This window comes from Ruditapes philippinarum, unplaced genomic scaffold (assembly GCF_026571515.1).
Source record: "Ruditapes philippinarum isolate M1 unplaced genomic scaffold, ASM2657151v2 ctg74_1_1_1_1, whole genome shotgun sequence".
In the NCBI taxonomy this organism is placed as follows: Eukaryota; Metazoa; Mollusca; class Bivalvia; order Venerida; family Veneridae; genus Ruditapes; species Ruditapes philippinarum.
The window spans coordinates 97,450-104,931 of NW_026865153.1; positions in this window are offsets into that span (position 1 = coordinate 97,450).

Consider the following 7,482-nt stretch of genomic DNA (forward strand, 5'->3'; position numbering starts at 1 on the left):
CTGATTTATTAAAAATAAGATTTTTGTACTTTCCTGATTTTGGTATGGTAAATTCATGAAATTTATTACAAGTGGGGCATTTACAAGCAAGGGGTTGTACAGTTATTAGAATTTTATTTTAATGCACAATTTTAATATTATATGAAATTACATGCTCAGTTTTTAAATGCTCATTTTGTAAATATACCAATCTATGTGCCGTGTCATGACAAAACCAACATAGTGGGTTTGCGACCAGCATGGATCCAGACCAGCCTGCGCATCCTCGCAGTCTGATCAGGATTCATGCTGTTCGCTATCAGTTTCTCTACTTGTAAAAGGGTTTTTCAGTGAACAGCATGGATCCTGATCAGACTGAGCAGATGCGCAGGCTGGTCTGGATCCATGCTGGTCGCAAACCCATTATGTTGGTTTTGTCGTGACGCGGCTCCTATGTGTTTTAAGATATTACAGATATTTTCTTTACATACATGCATCTTATCATATATTTTATTTTCTTGTGTATAGGCTTTTCATTTTCATTTAGAAGTGATCTATTTTAAGCCTAGTTTAAGCTTAATTACAATGTAATTAGTGTAATTTTTTTCTTTCCTTATTAGGCACGTTACCTTTTATTACAGTTTTCATGATGAAAGGTAGGCGGTTTATTATAGAAATATTGGGATTTCTTTTTTGAAAGTAACTAGAATATAGAAAGTCAAGATAAGCTTTTAATTAGGATAGATCTTGTATTACCAATCTACTTAAAACATCTTCTCCTGTACACAGTTACTAAAACACGAAATCATAAAGAGGGGCACCTGAGGTCTTTCTCCTTCAGTAAAGCTTGAAAGTTGCCATATGACCTATACTGTGTTGGTGTGACGTAAAACCCAACCAAAAAAAAATATAAAAAATCAAGGTCTGGGCTACTTAAAACATCTTCTTTTCCATACACAATTACTAAAACACAAGATCTGGGGCAATTTTTTAGAATAACTCCTATAAAACCTATTTCAAAGTCAAAATATAGCTAACAGTTAGAAAACTATGACCTGCTCCTTAGGATTTTTTTTTATTTTTTTAACAGACCCTTTTAAGGGCTAAATATAACCAACGGTAGGAACTCTCCTGACCAACTTCTTCTGAATGAATGAATAGACAGATCTTTGTCAAACTTAGTATGTAGCATTGTTTTAGGAAAGTGTACTATAGAGCTGGTTGGCCAATTCTACTGACCTCCACAGATTTTGTATTAACCTTCCTTGTATCGTTAGAATTCATTCAGCATCTCTTTTTCAGGGACCACAAAGGCCAGTAATTGATGAAAATAATCTTAGATAACAACTTTGTCTCATAAACTTTTAGTTACATCATCATCAAACTTTGTAGAGAAATAAAGGGCAATATTTTAGGGTTGAACATAAACTGCTTTTGCCCCTGATAGGAAGCAAAAATAGAAAACAGTAACAAACTTTTGGATGATTTTTCATGAATATATGGATTGATCACCTAAAATGGCTTACCATCCTTTGACAGTCATCATTTACACTCATTAAGCTTTTTTTTAAACAGCCACCAAATTTTATAAGCAATCTCGAAATTCCTGCAGGAGTTATGCTCCTTCACATGGTACTTAAAAGAATATACTAATCATCTCAAAATTTCTGCAGGAGCTATGCCCCGTTACATGGTACTTAAAAGAATATGGTAACCATCTCGGAATTCCTGCAGGAGTTACCCCCCTACCATCTAGAAATTCCAGCAGGAGTTATGCCCCTTTACATGGTACTTAAAGGAATGTACTTAAAATGGAATTACTTAATTCTAAAGATAGGTTTTGTTATTTCATTTCTAAGTTACCTTTTATTGTGCCCCCACTTTAGTGGCGGGCATTTAGATTTACCCTTGTCCGTCCGTCCGTCCGTCTGTCCGTCCGTCCTTCCGTCCGTCCGTCCGTCCGTTCACTTTTGTGTCGCACGTAACTCAAAAAGTATTTGACCTAGAGTCATGAAACTTTACAGGAATGTTGATCAGCATGTGAAGTTGTGCACCTGGGTATTTTCGTCTGGATATTTTTAGTATTTTCAGAGTTATTGCCCTTGACTTAGTAAAATTTTGCAATTTTCAACTTGTGTCGCATGTAACTCAAAAAGTATTTGACCTAGAGTCATGAAACTTAACCGGAATGTTGATCAGCATATGTAGTTGTGCACCTGGGTATTTTTGTGTGGATATTTTTAGTATTTTCAGAGTTATTACCCTTGACTTAGTAAAATTTTGCAATTTTCAACTTGTGTCGCATGTAACTCAAAAAGTATTTGACCTAGAGTCATGAAACTTTACAGGAATGTTGATCAGCATGTGTAGTTGTGCACCTGGGTATTTTTGTGTGGATATTATTAGTATTTTCAGAGTTATTGCCCTTGACTTAGTAAAATTTTGCAATTTTCAACTTGTGTGGCACGTAACTCAAAAAGTATTTGACTTAGAGTCATGAAACTTTACAGGAATGTTGATCAGCATGTGTAGTTGTGCACCTGGGTATTTTCGTCTGGATGTTTTTTGTATTTTTAGAGTTATTGCCCTTTACTTAGTAAAATTTTGCAATTTTCAACATGTGTCGCACGTAACTCAAAAAGTATTTGACCTAGAGTCATGAAACTTTATAGGAATGTTGATCAGCATGTGCAGTTGTGCACCAGGTATTTTCGTCTGGATTTATTTAGTATTTTTAGAGCTATTGCCCTTCACTTAGAAAATTTTTGCAATTTTCAACTTGTGTCGCAAGTTACTCAAAAAGGATTTGACATATTCATTAAACCTTACGGGCAGATTGCTCAGCATATTTAGATTTGCACCTGGGGTTTCGCTTGTGGATTTATCCAGTATTTGTAGAGTTATTTCCCTTGACTTAGTAAAAAGATTGACAGAACAGTGGCGCGGTGGGGGCACCCGTGTCCTATGGACACATTTCTAGTTTTTTGTTATGAGAAACATTATTATGTAAAATGTATATAAGAATTTAAGTGAGATATGTGATTACGTATTTTGTGATTTTTCCCCCCTTTTAAGCAATATTTTCTATGCAGAGATGTTAATTGTCACATGCAATATTTGTGTTTTAACTATTGTAGATATTATATCCAAGAAAACAGTATTTCATAGAAGTGTAAAATAGCAAAGCATGTTAATAAAATAGAGTTGTTGTCAAGATTTAGTTTTTAGGGAGAAATATTTACCTTTCTTACATTTTAATGTGAATTTTAAAGGCACACTATGCCTCAGAAATGAATATATTTTTACTTCTCTAGAAAAGGCATATATGAGTTTTATAATGTTTTACTAATTATTTTAGAAAATGTCAGATGCTTATTTTTCTTTAAGAAGTAGTGCTGAATGTGAAATAATTTGACATAAAAGTACCAAAATGTAAACAAAGTAGTATTTGACTTCCATACTTAATATTAAATCACTATAACTGTACTTTAAAGAAATTAAACGATTAAGAGTTGAATATAATACATCAGTGAAGAAATGTATTGGGAGTATAGTCTTTGACTTATGTTGAGTATAAATCTATCAGAGTAAAAAGGTTATAGTTGTGATCAATTTGACAATTTTGATGTTATGATATTATGATTCGGTGTTATATGGTATATTTAGATAGTCTAACTCAGTTTATTACCTCGGTAGATATGAGAAGCTTGTATGTTCTACACCTACTCAATATATATTATAAAATCTAGTTCAACTGTACTTTAGATAGATATAGAAAAATAAGATATACATGTATGTTTTGGCTACCTATTTTAGTAACTGTTACTTAGCTTGCTGAGCAGAATCTTAATAATCTTTGCAAAAAACACTTGGTACCAGGCCAGATGCTGAATACTTTAGTGTCTGCCAGGTACCAGTCCAGATGCTGAGTACCACAGTGCTTGTCTGAAACACCAAGTACTTTACTGTCTGCAAGGTACCAGTCCTAACGCTGAGTATGTTAGTGCCTGTCAGATTCTAGACCAGAGGCTGGGTACCAGGCCGGACGCCAAGTACCACAGTGCTTGCCAGGTACCAGGCTGGATGCCAAGTAACACAGTGCTTGTCAGGTACCAGGCAGGACGCTGAGTACCACAGTGCTCGTCAGGAATGCTTGTCAAGGCCTGACACCCAGTAGGTCAGTGCTTGTTTGGTATCAAGTTATTTGACAGTTGTGCTTAAAAATTATTGCTTTCGATTAAAAAAAAATAGATATAAGCATACAACATTTAAGCAGACGTCAATTTTTCCAGAACGCAAAGTTTCAGCATCATTTACTTATATATTTAAATCTTTCTCATTGTTATCTGGAAGACTAAATAGACTTTTTATCTTTTTTCTGATAATAGTACTTTTATAACAGAAATTTTACCATAAAGTATTGAGCCTTACCTTTTTCTCTGCCCCCCTGTAGCTCCAAAATCTTAGCAAAGTTGTGACAGGACTGAATTTGATAATTGATAATTATTTCTCTCACTTACCACAAAATATCATTGCTCTGCAGTCAAGATTATTTCTCTCTTTTTTTCATTCATGAGAAGTAACTCTTGTTTTAAGAGTTCTTTCCCTTTAGAAATTTCAAATCAAATTTAAGGGAGATAAAAATTTCCTGTGGGTTTTTTAGCTCACCTTGCACAAAGTGCAGGTGAGCTTTTAGGATGGCCAACCAAATGGCGTCCGTCGTCTGTCGTCCGTCCACATTTTAAATATTCTAAGGACATCTTCTATGATACCGCAAGGCCAATGTTAATGAAACTTGGCAGGAATACTCTTTGTATGAAGCTCTATCAAGATTGTTCAAAGAATTCCATTTCATGCAGAACTCTGGTTGCCATGGCAACCGAAAGAAAAATCTTTAAATATCTTCTTTTAAAGAACCGTAAGAGCTAGAGCTTAGATATTTGGCATGAAACATCTTCTAATGAGTGTCTACCAAGTTTGTTCAAATAAAAGCCCTAGGGTCAAAATTGGCCCCGCCCCAAGGGGTCATTGATTTTCCCTATATGCATATAGTAAAAACTTAAAAAATCTTCTTTTAAAGAACCCAAAGAGCTAGAGCTAAGATATTTGGCATGAAACATCTTCTAGTGAGTGTCTACCAAGTTTGTTCAAATAAAAGCCCTGGGGTCAAAATTGGCCCCAGCCCGGGGGGTCATTGATTTTCCCTATATGCATATAGTAAAAACTTAAAAGATCTTCTTTTAAAGAACTGTAAAAGCTAGAGCTTAGATATTTGGCATGAAACATCTTCTAGTGAATGTCTACCAAGTTTGTTCAAATAAAAGCTTGGGGTCAAAATTGGCCCCGCCCAAGGGGGTCATTGATTTTCCCTATATGCATATAGTAAAAACTTAAAAAATCTTCTTTTAAAGAACCCAAAGAGCTAGAGCTTAGATATTTGGCATGAAACATCTTCTAGTGAATGTCTACCAAGTTTGTTCAAATAAAAGCCCTGAGGTCAAAATTGGCCCTGCCCCAGGGGGTCATTGATTTTCCCTATATGCATATAGTAAAAACTTAAAAAATCTTCTTTTAAAGAACCCAAAGAGCTAGAGCTAAGATATTTGACATGAAATATCTTCTAGTGAGTGTCTACCAAGTTTGTTCAAATAAAAGCCCTGGGGTCAAAATTGGCCCCGCCCCGGGGGGGTCATTGATTTTCCCTATATGCATATAGTAAAAACTTAAAAAATCTTCTTTTAAAGAACTGTAAGAGCTAGAGCTTAGATATTTGACATGAAACATCTTCTAGTGAATGTCTACCAAGTTTGTTCAATTAAAAGCCCTGGGGTCAAAATTGGCCCTGTCCCAGGGGGTCATAGATTTTCCCTATATGCATATAGTAAAAACTTAAAAAATCTTCTTTTAAAGAACCCAAAGAGCTAGAGCTAAGATATTTAGCATGAAACATCTTCTAATGAGTGTCTACCAAGTTTGTTCAAATAAAAGCCCTGGGGTCAAAATTGGCCCCGCCCCAGGGGGTCATTGATTTTCCCTATATGCATTTAGTAAAAACTTAAAAATCTTCTTTTAAAGAACTCAAAGAGCTAGAGCTAAGATATTTAGCATGAAACATGTTCTAATGGGTGTCTACCAAGTATGTTCAAATAAAAGCCCTGGGGTCAAAACTGGCCCGCCCCGGGGATCATTGATTTTCCTTATATGATTATAGCAAAAACTTAAAAATCTTCTTTGAAAAAACCCAAATAGCTTGAGTTTAGATATTATACATGAAACATTTTTAAGTAAATATCTACAAAGTTTGTTCAAATAAAAGCCCGGGGGTCAAAACTGGCCCTGCCCTAGGGGTGTCATTGTTTTTAACTATATGTGTATAGTAAAAACTTAAAAAATCTTCTTTTAAAAAACCCAATGAGCTAGAACTTAGATGTTTAGCATGAAACATCTTCTTATGGGTGTCTACCAAGTCTGTTCAAATAAAAGCCCTTGGCCTTGGGTAAAAATTGGCCGGGGGGGGGGGGGGGCTATATACAGGTGAGCGACCTCAGGGCCATCATGGCCCTCTTGTCTTTTGTTATTACAATAATTTATTACATTGCTGTTAACCTTTTTGTTAAGGTCCGTATCAGAAAAGGAAACACAAAAAGGTTTCTGATTTTAAACTTGAAATTATATTTCACCATTAAAAATGGAAAGTTCACGCAAGTAAATAGCCTTATTTTACAACTTTAGATATTTATAAATATGTTTTTATATATTTTTTACATTAGTATAGTCTAGTAATAGTATATTGTGATAGATTCCAGTACATATGTATTTTAATTCTTTAATGATTCTTTTTTATCAACACATATTCTATAGGCTAAAAATGTCTCAAATGGGTCTTATGAAGTTACCCATATGATAAGCAATATTTCTCCATCTACTGTAAAATTTCTATTAAACGCCCCTCCCCTAATAAAGGTCTCTACAGGTTTTTTGATAAGGAAAAAATCAGCTCACCAGTACTGAACTCAAGTGTAAATCCATAATTTTATTCAAACCCTTCCCAATCCAATGTATTTTATAGTTAACACAAAACATTAATGTACATGTATTATATAAACTTTTAAACTTTAACACTTTTTAATGTTAAAATGAATACTTGTTAAACACCATGAATTTTGGATTTAGGAAAAACTATGGTTTAATAAACCGCCTTTTGAAAAATGTTTAGCCTCTGGCAATTAATAGGAATTTTACGGTATTTTTGTTTTCAATGCTAAAGAGTTTAACAGGCATGAAAATTAATGCCTGTGGCAGGACATGTAAATTAATAAAAATGCTTGTTTAAGAATAGTTGATTTTTATAAAGTAATGTATTAATTAAATATTGAAAAGTTTTCTCTCTAAAATTCACAGAAATCTTGATGCCTAGCTAATACAATTGAATGTATGGAAAAATTTGTTTTATGTTAGTGACAAATACGGATCCATGTACCACAGACACTGTAATAAAAGTCT